The following is a 20,103-nucleotide window of genomic DNA, read 5'->3' on the forward strand; positions in this document are numbered from 1 at the left end:
CCTATTAGTACCACAGGCAAGCAGGTGCAGTATTTACAGTTAGTGTAGTGTGTCCTCTGCACAGTGTGCACCTAAATCTACCTAAAGAAAATTGGTGGTGTTCATCTGATCCTATTAATACCACAGGCAGGCAGCTGCAGTATTTACAGTTAGTGTACTGCGTCCTCTGCACAGTGTGCACCTAAAGCTACCTGTAAACAATTGCTGTTGTTCTGATCCTATTAATACCACAGGCAAGCAGCTGCAGTATTTACAGTTAGTGTAGTGCGTCCTCTGCACAGTGTGCACCTAAAGCTACCTGAAGACAATTGCTGTTGTTCTGATCCTATTAATACCACAGGCAGGCAGCTGCAGTATTTACTGTTAGTGCAGTGCGTCCTCTGCACAGTGTGCACCTAAAGCTACCTGAAGAAAATTAGTGGTGTTCTTCTGATCCTATTAGTACCATAGGCAGGCAGCTACAGTATTTACAGTAAGTGTACTGTGTTCTCTGCACAGTGTGCACCTAAAGCTACCTGAAAAAAATTGTTGGTGTTCTTCTGATCCTATTAGTACCCCAGGCAGGCAGCTCCAATATTTACAGTTAGTGTACTGCGTCCTCTGCCCAGTGTTCACCTAAAGCTACCTGAAAATAAGGCAGGCAGCTACAGTATTTACAGTTAGTGTACTGTGTCCTCTGCACAGTGTGCACCTAAAGCTATCTGAAGACAATTGCTGTTGTTCTGATCCTATTAATAACACCTGCAGGCAGCTGCAGTATTTACAGTTAGTGTAATGCGTCCTCTGCACAGTGTGCACCTAAAGCTACCTTAAGACAATTGCTGTTCTGATCACATTAGTACCACAGGCAAGAAGCTGCAGTATTTACAGTTAGTGTAGTGTGTCCTCTGCACAGTGTGCACCTAAATCTACCTAAAGAAAATTAGTGGTGTTCTTCTGATCCTATTAATACCACAGGCAGGCAGCTACTGTATTTACAGTTAGTGTAGTGTGTCCTCTGCACAGTGTGCACCTAAATCTACCTAAAGAAAATTAGTGGTGTTCTTCTGATCCTAATAATACCACAGGCAGGCAGCTGCAGTATTTACAGTTAGTGTAGTGCATCCTCTGCACAGTGTGCACCTAAAGCTACCTTAAGACAATTGCTGTTGTTCTGATCCTATTAATACCACAGGAAGGCAGCTACAGTATTTACAGTTAGTGTACTGTGTCCTCTGCAAAGTGTGCACCTACAGCTACCTGAAGACAGTTGGTGGTGTTCTTCTGATCCTATTAGTACCACAGGCAGGCAGCTGCAGAATTTATAGTTAGTGTAGTGCGTCCTCTGCACAGTGTGCAACTAAAGATCCCTGAAGACAATTGCTGTTGTTCTGATCCTATTAATACCACAGGCAAGCAACTGCAGTATTTACAGTTAGTGTAGTGCATCCACTGCACAGTGTGCACCTCATGCTACCTGAAGACAATTGCTGTTGTTCTGATCCTATTAATACCACAGGAAGGCAGCTGCAGTATTTACAGGTAGTGTAGTGCGTCCTCTGCACAGTGTGCACCTAAATCTACCTGAAGAAAATTGGTGGTGTTCTTCTGATCCTATTAATACCACAGGCAGGCAGCTGCAGTATTTACAGTTAGTGTACTATGTCCTCTGCACAGTGTGCACCTAAAGCTACCTGAAGAAAATTGGTGGTGTTCTTCTGATCCTATTAGTACCCCAGGCAAGCAGCTACAGTATTTACAGTTAGTGTACTGTGTCCTCTGCACAGTGTGCACCTAAATCTGCCTGAAGAAAATTGGTGGTGTTCTTCTGATCCTATTAATACCACATTCAGGCAGCTGCAGTATTTACAGTTAGTGTAATGCGTCCTCTGCACAGTGTGCACCTAAAGCTACCTGAAGACAATTGCTGTTGTTCTGATCCTATTAATACCACAGGCAGGCAGCTGCAGTATTTACAGGTAGTGTAGTGCATCCCCTGCACAGTGTGCACCTAAATCTGCCTGAAGAAATTGGAGGTGTTCTTCTGATCCTATTAGTACCACAGGCAGGCAGCTGCAGTATGTACAGTTAGTGTACTGTGTCCTCTGCACAGTGTGCACCTAAAGCTACCTGAAGAAAATTGGTTTGTTTTCTTCTGATCCTATTAGTACCACAGGAAGGCAGCTACAGTATTTACAGTTAGTTTACTGTGTCCTGTGCACAGTGTGCACCTAAAGCTACCTGAAAAAAAATTGTGGTGTTCTTATGATCCTATTTGTACCACAGGCAGGCAGCTGCAGTATTTACAGTTAGTGTACTGCGTCCTCTGCCCAGTGTGCACCTAAAGCTACCTGAAGACAATTGCTGTTGTTCTGATCCAATTAATACCACAGGCAGGCAGCTACAGTATTTACAGTTAGTGTAGTGTTTCCTCTGCACAGTGTGCACCTAAAGTTACCTGAAGAAAATTGGTGGTGTTCTTCTGATCCTATTAATACCACAGGCAGGCAGCTGCAGTATTTACAGTTAGTGTACTTTGTCCTCTGCACAGTGTGCACCTAAAGCTACCTGAAGACAATTGCTGTTGTTCTGATCCTATTAATACCACAGGCAGGCAGCTACAGTATTTACAGTTAGTTTACTGTGTCCTCTGCACAGTGTGCACCTAAAGCTACCTGAAGAAAATTGGTAGTGTTCTTTTGATCCTATTAGTACCACAGGCAGGCAGCTGCAGTATTTACAGTTAGTGTACTGTGTCCTCTGCACAGTGTGCACCTAAAGCTACCTGAAGACAATTGCTGTTGTTTTGATCCTATTAATACCACAGGCAGGCAGCTGCAGTATTTACAGTTAGTGTACTGTGTCCTCTTCACAATGTGCACCTAAAGCTACCTGAAGACAATTGCTGTTGTTCTCATACTAATAATACTACACGCAGGCAGTTGATTCTGCTAGCTGCAGTATCAGTATCTATATACATGCCAACTTTGTGCAGCTACATCTCACTGCAGGCCATTAGTATGTCTGGAATGCCAACAAGGAGAGGCAGACAGTCACAAGCCAATAAAAGAGGGCAAGCAGGCTCTGTGTCTAGAGGCAACAGTGCTGGTCATGGAGACGGTGCATCCTCGTCAACACGTGGCCGTGGGGCACGCTTGTCCTTTTTTTCGCAAGCTGGCCATGTTGAGCCACAACATGCGGAAGACTTGGTAGAGTGGATGACCAAGCCGTCCTCATCCTCCTCATCCTCTCTCACCCAGGCTCAGGGTACTTTGTCTGGCAAAGCAGCTGCCAACGTGGCCTCTTCCCTCGGCTCAATGGCATCAGTCACTCCTTCCCTAGCCCCACCATGTTCTCCTGAGGAGTCCCCCGAACTGTTTGGCCACGGTGTTGGGCAAATGCTCCAGGAGGATGCCCAGCATTTTGAAGGCTCCAATGATGGTACCCAGCTAGAGGAAGGCAGTAAAGTGAGCCCAGAGAGAGTGGGTGCCCAAGAAGGACAGCAATCTGGCAGTCATGTTCCCCCAGCTGCAGCATACTGCCAGCTTTGCTCCAGTGATGAGGAGGGAGGGGATGATGAGGTCACTGACTCCATGTGGGTGCCTGATAGGAGAGGGGAGAAGGAGGAGGCACATCTCCAATGAGGCAGGATGCCCTCCAGGGGCCAGCTTAAGTGCAGCACACCAACTGCATCACAACGCAGTGCTCCGCATGTGCAGGGCTCTTCTGTCTGCGTATTATTACAAAAGTTCTTTGGTGTGGGCCTTTTTTGAGACAAGTGCATCAGATCCCACTGCTGTTATTTGCAACATATTTCTCAAGCGTATCTTGCGTGGCCAAATCATCACCCTCTTGGGCACCACATGCTTGACCAGACATATGTTGACCTGCCATGCAGTTCGTTGGCAAGCTTACCTAAAATACCTACACCAAAAAACAAAGCAGACCTCTGCTTGCTCCTCATCAGCTGGAATCTCCAACCCGACTATACCTTCAGTCCTCTCTGAAACCTGCACTGAGAGGAATGAAGGTGTAGAATTAGGTGTGTCACAGCCAAGTACTTGCGGGCAATCTGCTATCAGTACACCGACGTCAGATTGTACCAGGCAAATTTTCCTGCCCCAGCTGCTGCACCGCCGAAAGAAGTTCGCTGCGAGCCATCCACATGCCCAACAGTTGAATGTTAGCTTGGCTAAATTGCTAGCACTTCAACTGCTGCCTTTTCAGTTGGTAGACTCTGCCCCCTTCCGTGAGTTTGTGGAATGTGCGGTTCCTCAGTGGCAGGTTCCCAAATGCCACTTTTTCTCATGGAAGGTGATTCCGGCTCTCTATCACCATGTGGAAGGCAATGTCTTGGCCTCACTGGACAGGGCAGTCAGCAGTAAGGTGCATAATACCGCTGACTCATGGTCCAGCAGGCATGGACATGGACGTTACCTATCTTTCACCGTGCACTAGGTAACTCTTCTGGCAGCTGGGAAGGATGCAGGACAGGGTGCAGTAGTGTTGGAGGTTGTTCCACCACCATGCCTCCAAAATTCTACTAGTGGTGATTCTGCCACACCTCTCTCCTCCACCCCTCCTCTTCTTCTTCCTCCATTGCCTCTTCCTGTGCTGATTAGTCCTTGGAACCAGCGGTGCTCTCCGTAGGCATTCAAGGGGCTACGCAAGCACGCAGGCAAAAAGATGCGGTGCTTGAGCTGGTGTGCTTGGGGGACAGGAGCCACACTGAGGCAGAGATTCTGTCAGCTCTGCAGGGGCAGGTTCAGAGGTGTTTGACGCCACACCAGCTTAAGCCAGGTATGGTGGTTTGCGACAATGGCACCAACCTCCTCTCTGCCCTCCGACGGGGACAACTGACCCATGTGCCCTGTTTAGCTCATGTCCTTAACTTGGTAGTGCAGCAATTTTTGTTCAGGTACCCTGAGGCAGGCCAGGAAAGTCTGTGTGCATTTCCACAGGTCATATAATGCCAGTGCTTGGCTGGCTGACCTCCAAAAGGAATTTAACCTGCCCAAGAACTAATCTGTGACATGCCTACCAGGTGGATCTCAACATTGGCCATGCTTCAGCGGCTGCACACGCAGCAGAGGGCCATCAATGAGTACCTATGTGACTATGGCACCAAGACAGGGACAGGGGACCTTGTTTTTTTCCCCACGCCAGTGGGCTATGATCAGGGATGCATGCACTGTCCTGTCACCATTTGAGGAGGCCACGAGGATGGTGAGCAGTAACAGTGCATGCATCAGTGACACTGTCCCTCTTGTCCACCTTTTGGAGCACACGCTGCGTGGAATAATGGACAGAGCACTTGAGGCAGAACAGAGGGAGGAAGAGGTGGACTTCCTTACCCCTCAAGGCCCCCTTTATCCAGACAGCGTTCCTGCATGCCTGCTAATCACATAGAGGATGAGGAGGAAGAGGAGGAGGATTGTGTCAGTATGGAGGTGGAGCCTGGCACTCAGCATCAGCAGCAGTCTTCAAGGGATCACTTACAGTCCGAAGAAACCCATGGACTTGTACGTGGCTGGGAGGAGGTGGCTGCAGATCATGTCGTCCTTAGTGACCCAGAGGACTCCCGACCGAATGCCTCAGCAAACCTACGCTGCATGGCCTCCCTGGTCCTGCAAAGCCTGCAGAAGGATCCTCGTATTCGTGATATCAAGGGGAGGGATGATTACTGGCTGGCAACCCTCCTTGATCCACGTTACAAGGGTAAGGTTGCGGACCTTGTCTTGCCATCGCAGAGGGAGCAGAGGATGAAACATCTTCGGGAGGCCTTGCAGAAAGGTTTGTGCAACGCATTTCCAGAGCCTGGGAGGTTACAATTTCCTGGTACTCTTGGACAACGTGTTGCTGAGGCTTCAGTCAGTCACAGAAGGAGCGGTAGAGAAGGTGGCCATCTGAGCGATGCGGTTAGACAATTTTTTAGTCCGCAGCCCCAAGGTCTGATCAGTTCCAGCAACCATTGCCAGTGTCTGATTCACATGGTGCAGGATTACCTGGGGCAAGATCAGACTTGGACACCTTTCCCACCGAAAATCCTCTGGGTTACTGGGTCTTGAGGATGGATCACTGGCCAGAGCTTGCACAGTATGCAATTAAGCTATTGGCCTGTCCTGCATCCAGCATTCTTCCGGAATGCACATTCAGTGCTGTTGGAGGCTTTGTAACCGATCACAGGGTGTGCCTGTCCACCAAATTGGTCAATCGGCTGACCTTCATAAAAATGAATCAGTCTTGGATCACCAGCTACCAAGCACCTGATGCTGATGCAACCAATTGATTTTTTTTGTAATGTGAGATCCCTTCAAGACTGCCTATTCTGATGCTGAGTGACTATCCTGTTATGCTGAGTGTCAGTCCTCTTCCTCCTCAATTTTCATGCTGATAGCTTGTAAGAACATTTTTGATGCAATACTTTGCAGCAGGGCTCATTCCTGCGCTCCAACTATAGTATCTATGAGGGGTTGCAGTGTTGTGGCACCAGTGCCCAAGGCCCAATTTTTCAGCCCCTGTTTAACCTCCCTGGTGGTATGATTACTTCAGATTTTAGGTGCTGAAAGCGGTACAATTATTTTGCACAGAAATTTGGCGTTTTATATTATAGGCCTGTAATTCTTAGGAATAATTCACTTAAATCTGTCCAAACAAGAGTCTAGTAGACCTGTCAGGTATGATAAAGTTTGAAAAATGAAATAAAAAATTATAATATAATAAATATCTATAAATAATTATAACAAATAATAATATAATAATAATAAAAATTATTCAATAATGTAATCAAATCAAAAACACTGAAATTTGCTCAGTTGCAGAATTGTCGCTTTTGTTACTTACTAGTGTTTGGTGATGGATTTCCCCCACAAATCACTATCACTCAATTCTGCAAGTGATTCTAATTTATTATCGCTTTTTTCTAGCTGTCTAAAGCCACTTTTGATGTAAAGGGACAGTTTTGGTTGCTATGGACAATCTCCAGTTTCCAGGCAGAAAGAACAGTTTTTATAATATAAAACTGCATGCAGGACACTGGACAGACCACTAGGGACAAAGGGATGTGTAATTATTTGATACAGTACAGTATATTGTATCTGTACTGTGTGTTTTACTTTTTGAATTTGGCAGTGAACTCGGTCCCCTTGCGTCGCAACGCTCACAGGGAATGGAGCTTGGCACTGTGAATCGAGCGAGACAGATCACAGCGGGGAGACATCGCAGGATCCAGGGGACAAAAACCCCAAATTTTCAAAAAACATTTGTCATTGGGACAGAAAGTGAGGTGAAATCTTCTGAAGAGGTGCACAGACAGCAAAACAAATGTTACAGGGGTGATAACCCTTCCCTATGTTTTCCAAAAAGCTTAAAAATAGATTTTTTGGCTGGAGTTACACTTTAAAAATGTACCAGTTCAAAATTATAAACAGATTCTACTTAACAACAAATCTACAGTCCCTGTCTTGTTTGCACTGCCTATATACTGCTGTTCAGAGTATATAGGGCCTGGGGGCCCTACGCCTTTCCTTTTTTTAAATTGGGTGTGGGGTTCCCCTTAATATCCATACAAAACCCAAAAGGCCTGGTAATGGACTGGGGGGTGGGGGGTACCCATGCCATTTGTCTCACTGATTTTTATCCATATTGCCGGGACCCAACATTACATTAAAGCCGCAAGCAGTTTTAAATGACTTTTATTCCTTTAAAAATGTCATTTTGTGCAGGGACTGTTCTAAGCACGGAAAACATGCGCCACTTTACAGGCATACTATAGACACCCCCCAGGTACGATATTTAAAGGAATATTTCACTTTTTTTTTCACTTTAAGCATAATTAAAATCACTGCTCCTGAAAAAACGGCCATTTTTAAAACTTTTTTTGCATTGATACATGTCCCCTGGGGCAGGACCTGGGTCCCCAAACCCTTTTTAGGACAATAACTTGCATATTAGCCTTTAAAATTAGCACTTTTGATTTTGAATGTTCGAGTCCCATAGACTTTAATGGGGTTCTAAAGTTTGCGCAAACTTTGGTCCGTTCGCAGGTTCTGATGTGAAACGAAACCTGGGGGTGTGCGGCTAATCCCTACTGGTGACCTCAGTTGTTACTGTAATGTTACCCAAGTTAGGGACAAAAGCCTACACTCCAAGAAAGACTTGAGAAGGAACCAGATGGAAGATCCTCTTTGCAGCTTGGTATTGAAGGCTTGGAGGGACAACTCCATGACTTACTACTTACTGATTTACAAAAGAATGCCCATCTGTTGCACAGAGTTTGGGATCAGTTGCAGAGGTGCAACGGAGTGGTCTACTGAAGGGGCCCCTCTGACGATCCTGAAGAGAAATCGCAGTTGTTTCTGCCTAGGAAACATAAAGAGATTGTGCTGACTGCCCTACACCATGGCATGACAACCATGGCCACCTAGGCCCCGAGAGGACATCCAACTCAGTGAGGGACCAGTTCTACTGGTTTTGCATGCGGGCTGAGTTGAGGGCTACTGCCATTCTTGTATAAGGTGTATCCAGAGGACCCACTGGGCCATCTTCAGAGTCAAGGACCCATGGAGCTGCTGTGCATTTCTGTGCCTGGAGCCTGAATTGAGTGGACAGGGAACTATCCTGGTGGTGACTGACCACTTCAGTAGGTATGCCCAGGCATTTTCCACCAAAGACCAGCAAGCATACACTGTGGCCAAGATCTTAGTGAAAAAGTTCTTTGTACATTATGGTCTGCCTCAGTGTATCCACTCCAATCAAGGGAGAGATTTTGAGTAACCTCATCAAGAGACTCTTAGACATTTTAGGCATCCACAACGGTCAAGAACTACCCCATACCACCCTCAATGGGACCCTCAGCTGGAGAGATTCAGTGGTACTCTCTTAGATATGTTTGGAACTCTTACTTCTTATGTAATGGCTGGCCATCGTGCATGCCTACAACAGCACCACAAATGATGCCACAGACTACTGCCCTTATTGGTTGATGTTTGGGTGGGAGGTTTGACTGCCAGTTGACTTGGACTTCGGCATGTCCCTAGACCATATATTGACCACGTCCCACAGAGGATCTGTGGATCACTTGAGGAGAAGTCTGAAAACGGTCTATCAGAAGGCTCAGGCTGCCTCAGATGCCCGAGGGCAGCAGAACAAGAAGCACTTCAACCTCAGAGTGCAAATACATGATCTGCAACCTGGTGACAGAGTGCTGCTGAGGAATTTGGGCATCCCTGGAAAGCACAAATTGGCTGATCGATGGAAGCCGCAGACCTACATCATCTGTAAGCAGCTGCCAGGACTGCCAGTGTATCAGATTCGGCCAGAGGTAAGCACAGGCCCATTGAAGACTTGGCACCACAATCACCTGCTGCCCCTGTCAGAAGCAGTTCATGTGCCACAACAGTTAGATTTCAAGCCTACCTCCACGGCTTTATGGTGATCCTTTACAGTGTCTAAGTCTTAGCCTGGACCCCTCATGGCAAAGGAGGAGGACAGTGAGGATGAAGAGATGGGACTATATTGGCTGTGGCCATCTCAAATGTCGGGGCCTGCCACCCCTTCTTCTCCTTCTCCCAAGAAGACAGACACCGGAGTTCTCAGGCCAGAGGCTCCTGAATTTGTACCTCAGAGCCAACCTCTGGAAGACCTGGAAGACCCTCAAACTTCTCTGCTGACAGAAGATTCCGAAGACTTTCACTCTTCCATAGTGGAAGAAGGACCTGTTGTGGAAGAGGAAGAAGCAGATGCACAGGAAGAAGAAAGTGCATGAAGAAGAGGCTAGTGAGTCTGCAACACCTGAGCCCAGAGAGCAGAGAGAGAAGTTATTTGCCCACCCTAGAGACTGACTTATGATGTTTTGGGTGAGAGCTCTAAAGAAATGATTCTTGCCTCTCGGAGAACTCTTGACATGCCCCCTGCTGATTTAGTGACCCCAAATCACCCCCTGGCACATCTGGGTGGGCCATCAAAATAACGGTGGCTTGTAGGCAGGACAACTTTCCCTCCTATGATCAGTGATGGGAGGTTCCTCAGCCAGATTCTTATGCACATGTTAATTGTTCTCTTGCATGCAATCTCCCTATGTTTATTCGAAAGCATGTACAGTAACCGGGCATGGATTTTTACCTCCTATGGGGGATCAAAGGTTCTTTGGTGGGGGGAGTGTGCAGCGGGCGCCACTCTGACCGCCCGCACACTCCGCCAATCCTGCCACTGCCCCTGGACACAGGGCAGCGGCGCAGACACAGACAGGCTCTGGGGAGAGACAGAGCCTGTCAGCAGCTGTGGGGGATTTCCTCTTCCATCCCTCTCCTCTTCATACACACAGATAGTGGAGCTCACACAGGCAACTGCCCACTCTGCTCCCTCCCCTGTTTCCTCATTGGTAGGGGGGAGAGCCAATGACAAGACAGGACTGCTGCAACAGAGGATTATCGGACATGTAGTCCAGGTCACTAGTGGCCCCATTGCAATTCCCTGGGGGCAGACTACAAACCCTAGAAGGGGGAGAAGCAAGGGAAGGAAGGACACCACAAGGCTGCCAGGGAGTAGGGAGAGATACCACGAGGCAGGGGAGAAGACCAGACATAGGAAGGGTGCTGCTCTTCAGAGTTGGTGTGACTGCCCTGCCAACAGCTCCATGGTCGTCACAGACATCTTGCCAGCTGAGGGACCCCGGGTCATCTCCAGGTGCATCTGTACAGATGTTGCGGGGCATTCCAGTCACCAGTTGGGCAACCTGCAGAGCCTGTTTCAGGACATCTCCCCCTTTGGGCCTTTTTAAGCAAAATTCAGGGCAAAACATTAACATTTTTACCATTTTACTATATATGCAAAACATTTAAAATGACTCTGAGGCCAAAAGGGTTAAAGGGCACTCCAGAAATATTGCTCCATTAGACTTAACCATTCACAAATGTAAGTAGGAGCAGTTAAGGTAGAGTAAGTTAAGATAAGGTAAGTAGAAATGTAATAGTGATGTGAAATCTGGGATCCTAGGGACAGTTCCATGTTCTGCGTAGTTAATTAGTTAATTTGTCCCAGTACAAAAGTAATTTAACACTGCATTAAAAGCTTTACAGCTGTTAAATCCTTTTCAGACTTGGTGAACCTGAGACAAATTCTGTTTTTGCCTCTTTATTAAATAGCCTCTACCATGAAAAAGTACATTATGTACTATATACAGTATGTAGCATATACAAGTTCCTGTTTTAAGTATATCCAATATCACAAAGTAAGTGCACAAAAATCATGCCGACATTTAAAGGTCTAAACAATGAAAGCTGTAGGGGAAGCAGAATTGCTTAAGCTGGGTACACACATATAGTTTTTTTCATTCAACCAGGGGGTTGAATGAAAAAACTGACAGATCTCAGCATCAACACAAGCAATGTTGATGCAGTGATATCTCCCACTGAGACACTGTATTCTGACAGGGGGACTTCCCCCTATCAGATTACACCGATTGAATGTTGGTTCCCAGCATAACCGTTTGACAGAAGGTGGTTGTAAGACTGGCTTCTGTTGAACAGACAGCAACAACACATGTCTGAACCAATAGTGTATTTAGGTTTTGTTCTGCCCTAGGCCTGAGTAAACTTGTGCTTCCCCCTAATTTAAATATGACCCACCCCTTCCTGTCAAGGACACACCACTTCCTGTTTAATACCCATCCTGTCATCTTTATGGGATGAGGACAGAGGGACTTCGTAGGTGGATGGACGTATGGATGCCATGAGAGGAGGAACGCCGTGGGAGGAAGGACAGAGGGACGCCATGGAAGGAGGGACACCATGGGTGGAGGACAGAAGGATGCCATGGGAGGAGGGACAGAGGGAAGCCATGGGTGGAGGGACAGAGGGACACCGTGGGAGGAGGGATGGAGGGATGCAGTGAGAGGAGGGACAAAGGGACACCATGGGATGAGGACAGAGGGACGCTGTGGGAGGCGGGACGCCATGGGAGGAGGACAGAGGGATGCCATGGGAGGAGGACAGAGGGATGCCGTGGGAGGAGGACAGAGGGATGCCATGGGAGGAGGACAAAGGGACCCCATGGGAGAAGGACAGAGGGACACCATGGGAGGAGGGACAGAGGGATGCTATGGGAGGAGGGACAGAGGGACGCCATGGGACGAGGGACATCATGGGAGGAGAACAGAGGAGCACCATGGAAGGAGGGATAGAGGGACGCCGTAGGAGGAGGGACACCATGGGATGAGGACAGAGGGACATCGTGGGAGGGGGGACAGAGGGGTGCCGTGGGAGGAGGGACAGAAGGACTCCATGGGAAGAGGGACATCGTGGGAGGAGGACAGAGGGGTGCTGTGGGAGGAGGGACAGAGGGACACTGTGGGATGAGGACAGAGAGGGATGCAGCATCTTTTCATTTGGGGAGAGGGAGGTATGTGCTGGGGGTGCTTTGGGAGTGGAGAAGACTTGTGCTAGAACATGTCCTGACCCCTCCCAAGGCACCCCCCCAGCACATATCCCTTTACACCCCCTCTCTCCCTCCACCATGTGTGCATCCGTGTTGCCAGCCCCCTCTCCCCTCCTTACTGTGTCCCTCTCCACTGTATCTGTAAACTATACACAGATCTCAGATAATCAGCGTGGCTCTTGCAGTGAAATCTTCCTCCCCCTGGCTCCTCCTCCTCCTGTTTGTGTACATCAGAACTTTGGAGCCAAAGAGGGGAAGGAGGATTCTCGGTGAACTGTATCCGGCTGTCAATGGGGAGAGAGGTGTCGGCTACAACAGAAGGGCGATCGCCACGTGTGGGACCCCGGGCGGCAGATGTCCCGGGTGCCCATGCTAGAGTGCTCCTTTCAGGCCGGTTACTGGAGCTCAGTGCTGGAACTTGTTGTTGAACCTTGTTGGCCTAGGCCAAAACACAGTGCAGCATATCAGTGCACCCTCATCAGTATCATAATATCAAAGCTTATTAGAGTATATGAATTATGTATTTAATATGGCTATGGCATGGAGCACTTTGCAGTACATGAACTTTCACTGAATGTGGACTGTTTAATGAGTTTGTAGCACGGATCACTTTATTGCAATAAGATCTGTATATTAATTTAATCCATATTGAGCACTTTATATTTGATTGGCTGCTTGGCACACGCACATAACTTACTAAAGTAATAGTAACTTATTACCAAAATATATACAATATTTTGTTGCGCTAAGGGAAAAACAGCCGTGGATTGGGGTAAGCAATACACAAAGGGATATTAAGTAATAAAGAAAAATTAATAAACAATTAATAGCTTGTATGAGACAATGATTGTATAACGGTTATATATACAGTGGGGACGGAAAGTATTCAGACCCCCTTAAATTTTTCAATCTTTGTTATATTGCAGCCATTTGCTAAAATCATTTAAGTTCATTTTTTTTCCTCATTAATGTACACACAGCACCCCATATTGACAGAAAAACACATAATTGTTGACATTTTTGCAGATTTATTAAAAAAGAAAAACTGAAATATCACATGATCCTAAGTATTCAGACCTTTTGATGTGACACTCATATATTTAACTCAGCTGCTGCCCATTTTTTCTGATCATCCTTGAGATAGTTCTACACCTTCATTTGAGTCCAGCTGTGTTTGATTATACTGATTAGACTTGATTAGGAAAGCCACACACCTGTCTATATAAGACCTTACAGCTCACAGTGCATGTCAGAGCAAATGAGAATCATGAGGTCAAAGAAACTGCCTGAAGAGCTCTGAGACAGAATTGTGGCAAGGCACAGATCTGGTCAAGGTTACAAAAAAATTCTGCTGCACTTAAGGTTCCTAAGAGCACAGTGGCCTCTATAATCCTTAAATGGAAGACATTTGGGATGACTAGAACCCTTCCTAGAGCTGGCCGTCCGGACAAACTGAGCTATCAGGGGAGAACAGCCTTGGTGAGAGAGGTAAAGAAGAACCCAAAGATCACTGTGGCTGAGCTCCAGAGATGCAGTCGGGAGATGGGAGAAAGTTGTAGAAAGTCAACCATCACTGCAGCCCTCCACCAGTCGGGGCTTTATGGCAGAGTGGCCCGACGGAAGTCTCTCCTCAGTGCAAGACACATGAAAGCCCGCATGGAGTTTGCTAAAAAACACCTGAAGGACTCCAAGATGGTGAGAAATAAGATTCTTTGGTCTGATGAGACCAAGATAGAACTTTTTGGCCTTAATTCTAAGCGGTATGTGTGGAGAAAACCAGGCACTGCTCATCACCTGTCCAATACACTCCCTACAGTGAAGCATGGTGGTGGCAGCATCATGCTGTGGGGGTGTTTTCAGCTGCAGGGACAGGACGACTGGTTACAATCGAGGGAAAGGTGAATGCGGCCAAGTACAGGGATATCCTGGACGAAAACCTTCTACAGAGTACTCAGGACCTCAGACTGGGCCGAAGGTTTACCTTCCAACAAGACAATGACCCTAAGCACACAGCTAAAATAAAGAAGGAGTGGCTTCACAACAACTCCGTGACTGTTCTTGAATGGCCCAGCCAGAGCCCTGACTTAAACCCAATTGAGCATCTCTGGAGAGATCTAAAAATGGCTGTCCACCAACGTTTACCATCCAACCTGACAGAACTGGAGAGGATCTGCAAGGAGGAATGGCAGAGGATCCCCAAATCCAGGTGTGAAAAACTTGTTGCATCTTTCCCAAAAAGACTCATGGCGTGTATTAGATCAAAAGGGTGCTTCTACTAAATACTGAACAAAGGGTCTGAATACTTAGGACCATGTGATATTTCAGTTTTTCTTTTTTAATAAATCTGCAAAAATGTCAACAATTCTGTGTTTTTCTGTCAATATGGGGTGCTGTGTGTACATTAATGAGGAAAAAAATGAACTTAAATGATTTTAGCAAATGGCTGCAATATAACAAAGAGTGAAAAATGTAAGGGGGTCTGAATACTTTCCGTCCCCACTGTAAAAATTGAAATACAGTCAATATTGATAAACAATGATAAAAAGAGTCCGGGGATGATGGTGGGTTGATGAACAATAGTCCAGGCATAAAATGGGGAGAAAATGGATACGTGGGGAGGGGAAAATTGGTGGGGGGGAGAAGCAGAGTATAGGTCTATGACCTCAGGGGAGAGATACTGACACACATACAAGTACAGGTACCTGTAATAAAATGTTTATGCTTCAATACTGCACTTAGGTTGGCGCTGCTTCTCTTCTTTTTTAGTAACTTATTACCATAATTTTAATTCCATAAAAGTTTATTAGGAACAAAAATGAATACAACCAGTTACAGAGACAATGAACACAATATTACAAGCATTAGTGGAAACAAGAAGTACTCACTTAAGGGTATATCAATGTTATATGAAAAAATGGCACCTAGGAGCAAAATTCATGTCATATAAAGGGCATATCACGAGTATTGCAGTATAGCATGTAACCAATACAACAACTGCCATGTCTTTGCTTTAAAAAAAGAAAAAAAAGAAAAAAAAAACAGTTTTTATACGTTTAGATTTTCATATCTTAGGACAAGTAATTGGTTTGTTAATTGAGTTAGGAACAAGCAAAAAAATCAGAAAAAAGAAAAAGCTCTTTAATCTAATGCCAAAGAGAAATGCGCAACAGGAGTGATATTGGCTTAGATAGATTGCGGGATTGATAACTTAAGTGAACACTAGCATTTATCTAGTGCCACCATCTCTGTGATATATCAATTAACTTATTAATTTTACCTGCTGTCCTGGCCGCCACCTGGGGGTTCTCCTCATCACCCTCTCTCTCCTCCTCACAGACAGACCCCGCCCTGGGCCAGAGAGAGTATGCAATGTAAAGATGCTGCACAGAGGTGGGTAGGTGGAGCCTCCGACAGTTAATTTTGCGTGCTTACGTGCAGCCGGTATGGCCAGTCACTGGCCGCTTTATGCGGGCCTCATTTGCTCCCCCCTTCCCCCCGGGCCAAGTACACCCATACTGCCTGCCCATAATATTAACAAGAGCCACGCTACAGCAAGGAAGTCGGTTGCCGGGGGCTATATTTGTGCGGCAGGTGGCAGCAGGAGATAGGACTTGGAAGGACAGGTGGGAGAGGCTTTTTTCTTGCGCGTGGGGGGGCGTCTTTTTTTTACGCCCCTCACAGAGTTCCGCCCTAGGCCTGGGCCTTGTTGGCCTAGGCCAAGACACAACACTAGTCTGAACTTCATCCAGTTCCTACTAAACTGGACAGTTTTCAGCCCATGTTACTGGGTTTTGCCCAAGTAACTCTAAGCAATAGATCTGCTGAGATCTGATAATACCTGGACACTAGTTTCTGGAGGCAAGACTCACAAACTGGGTAGCGTCAGAAACCATGAAATCAGGCCCAGACAGAAGTACAGTTAAATCACACTTGTTTAATAATAAAAGTAAAAAGAACAAACGTAGTCAAAACATAGCCAAAGTTCAGTAACTGGAACGAATAGTCAGCCAAGCCAGAAGTCAGGGATCAATGTAGTGGAACAGCAAGCAGGATTTGGAGCCAAAAGGGATGTCAGCAAAGCAAGTCTTGAACGGGATCGAAGGAGATAGTTTCTGTGATGTGACCAAGGGGAAGGCAGCGCTCCTCTGGACTGGACGGCTTCGTAGGCAGGACTGATGAGCAGGATATCATCAACAGCTGAGTAACTAAGGAGCGATAGGAGCTGGCAATTAGCTGACAGCTGAGTGGCCAGCTCAGAGAAGGAAGGGCTAAGCCCAGCCCTGACAGTAGCCCCTCCTCAACGACCCCTCCCCCTCGGAGGACCACCAAGCTTGAGGGGAAAATGTCTATGGAAATCACAGAGGAGGACAGGGGCATGTACGTCCAAGGATGAGACCCAAGAGTGTTCCTCCGGACCGTACCCTTTCCAATGCACCAGGTACTGTATGCGCTCACGGAACCTATAGGAGTCAACAATGGACTGTACTTCATACTCCTCATGGTTCTCAACCTGTACAGGGTGAGGACGTGGCACTGAGGTGGTAAAGCGGTTGCTAGCCAAAGGTTTTAATAAGGAGACATGAAATACATTCGAAATACGCATATTAGAAGGAAGGTCTAATGCGTAAGCCACTGGGTTAATCCTGCGAAGAATACGGAAAGGCCCAATATATCGAGGTTTGAAAATGTGAACTTCAGTGAGGGAACATGAAGTCGGAGGTTTGCGAGATGACAGCCAGACCCTGTCCCCAACCTGGTAGGAAGGTGCAGGCAGGCATCTGCGGTCAGCATGGAGTCTGTATCTATCATTAGCATGTTGCAAAGCCTCCTGGACTTGTGCCCAAGTGGAACGAAGACCACGGAGGTGCTCCTCTAATGCCGGAATTTTCTGCGGAACAAACGAGTCAGGCAACATGGAAGGTTGGAAAGGGGACAATCGGGAAGCAGAATTTAAGGCACTGTTAGGTGCTGACCAGTTGTTATGATGGTCAGAAATATAGCAATGTAGGTATTGCTACAAGGACTGATTGGCTCATTCTGTGGCCCCATTAGTCTGCGGGTAATACGCAGAGGAGAATGCAAGCTGAATTCCCAACTATGCACTAAAGGCTCGCCAGAACCAGGACACAAACTGACTACTCCTGTCCAAGACAATCACCTTGGGTAGCCCATGTAAGTGAAAGCTCTCCCGAGGAAAAATGGAAGCCAGTTCCTTAGAAGTGGGCAACTTCTTAAGTGGAACACAATGACACATCTTTGGGAACCGATCAACCACCATAAGGATAACTGTATTGCACTGGGAGTTGGGTAACTCCAGAATGAAATCCATAGACAGGTGGGTCCAGGGCCTCTTTCCATTGAATATGGGTTGTTAGAGGCCCACTGGAAGGTGTTGTGGAGTCTTACTCTGAGCACACACAGAACAGGCAGCTACGAAGGCAGTTACATCAGCACGTAGACTAGGCCACCAGAATTGTTGGTAAATGGCCCAAAAGAGTTGATTCTTCCTAGGGTGGCCAGCAGCCTTGGGAGACTGGTAAGTCTGGAGCATGGCAGTAAGGAGACTCTCTGTGACAAAGCAGCGGTCACAAGGTTTCTCAGGATGAGCATGGACCTGAGCAGCAAGAATTTTGTCATCCAAAGGAGAAGTGAGACTGGTGTGACAAGAATGTGAGATTCTTATGGTCAGTAAGAATGAGAACCGACACAGTATTATCTTCAAGGAGATGTCTCCATTCTTTCAGAGCTAAAATGATTGCCAACAGCTCTCTGTCACCAATCTCGTAATTGCACTCCGCAGGTGAAAATTTCTTGGAAAAGTAGCCACAAGGATGCATAGCGCTCTCAGAGGTGGGACGTTAAGAAAGAAGGGTGCCAACACCAGTCTCAGAAGCATCAACCTCAAGGATAAAAGGTAACATAGGATCAGGATGTACTAACACAGGAGCAGAAACAAAGGCAGCCTTGAGGCTCTCAAAGGCCTTAATGGACTCCAGAGACCAACTCTGTGGGAGTCAGGGACGTGCCAGTGCCCGTCGGGCGAACATGCATGCGCGTGTGCGCACGCAGGGCTTATCCAGGGTGTTGCGGTTGAATTCTCCACCGGGGGCGCCGGCGTACTCCCGCGTGCGCCTGCGTATCCGCACGCACGCCCGTGCGCGCTAGCACTGTTTGGCGCCAAGGGCTCTTTAAAAGAGTGTCAGTTGCACCCATGAGGTGCTGTTCATCTGCAGCTCTGCACCTGTGTTCCTGTATCCTGCCTGTTGTTGTGTCTGCTATTGACCCGGCTACGTTTGACCATTCTGTTAACTCCAATCCGACCGGCTTGCCTGACTCTGCTTAACCTCTTGTTACCCGTTGCCGAACACCTGCCTGCCTGCCTGACTACTCTGCAATTATCCTTCTGCCTATACCTGCCTGATCTCCTGCCAAACGGACTGTCTGACTCTGCTTTTGCCTGTGTCCTGTGACGCTGCTTCCCAGCCTGTTTATCCAGCTCCAGGTTCTGCTGCTGCTATACCACCTACCGGCCTGCCTACTGATCTGCTTCAGCCTGCCAGCACCTGCTGCCCAGCCATCCCAGAGGGACTTCTTCTCAGCTCCTGTGCTGGCCCCCGCAAGAACCTGCACCAGGCACTCCTACCCACTGTGCTCAAGAGACCACTGTTCCCACTCCAGTGGCTCCTGAACCAGCGCTGTAAGAGAGGTCTTCTTCTACCGGCTCAACTACCAGGTACCTAACAGTACGAACAGCCATGACTGAGCCTGCCGGAGAGACCTCTCCCCTTAAGGAGATCTGTACGCACTTAGCGGCACTCACCCAAGCCGTGAAGACTTTACAAGATAGCTATACCAGACTGGTGGGATAAGTCCTGAACCTCAGTGGTCCTGGAGGTGTGGCTTCTGCCTCAGTGGCTGCCCCTACACAGACTGTTTCAACCCCCTCTGTGGTAATGCTTCCACCTGAACCAAGGGTCCCCATCCCAGAAAGGTTTTCTTTTGTTTTCAAAATGTTTTTATTAGAAATAATAAAGAAAAGTACATGTTCATATGAAGCAATAATAGAAACAACATCCTTCAGGGTAATATAACAGTCATGGAAGGCAATATAAAGAGTGTACAGTCACGGTAGGGTGTGAGAACATTTTGTCACCATTATGGCTGCTTAAATTACACTCAGTTCTAGAAGGTTGTCCTAACTCAGCAGGATTGCTGTACTAGAAACAGAAACAGGAGGGAAAAGCCAGAAACAAAAAATAAAAGGTGAAAAGAAAAGAAGTTCAGCATAATCAAACTGGATATAACACGGTCAGTCTTGAAGCCTGAAAAGGAACCATGGGTTCCATTTAGCATCAAATGCAGGTATGGAATCATGTAGGGTATGAAATATTTTCTCGGTTACCATCATAGAGTCAATGCGTGAGATAATTTGAGCAAACGGGATCATAGAAGATTTCCAGTGAAGGGCGCTGAAGGGCGATGCACCAAAGCATGGCCACACAGATTGAGTGGGTGAGTAAGTAAGATTTAGACACTCTAACTGGGAGGGAACGAAAAAGGTATAGTAACCTGGGAAGTATTACCATTTTTAGGGCTGTGACTCTACCAAGGAAAAGAGATGTGGAGTTGAGACCATGATTTAAGTGTTTTTTTCAATTTAGAGAACATGGAGGGATAATTGTTTTCAAA

The sequence above is a fragment of the Aquarana catesbeiana genome, linkage group LG03 (genome assembly GCF_042186555.1).
Source record: "Aquarana catesbeiana isolate 2022-GZ linkage group LG03, ASM4218655v1, whole genome shotgun sequence".
Taxonomy (NCBI): domain Eukaryota; kingdom Metazoa; phylum Chordata; class Amphibia; order Anura; family Ranidae; genus Aquarana; species Aquarana catesbeiana.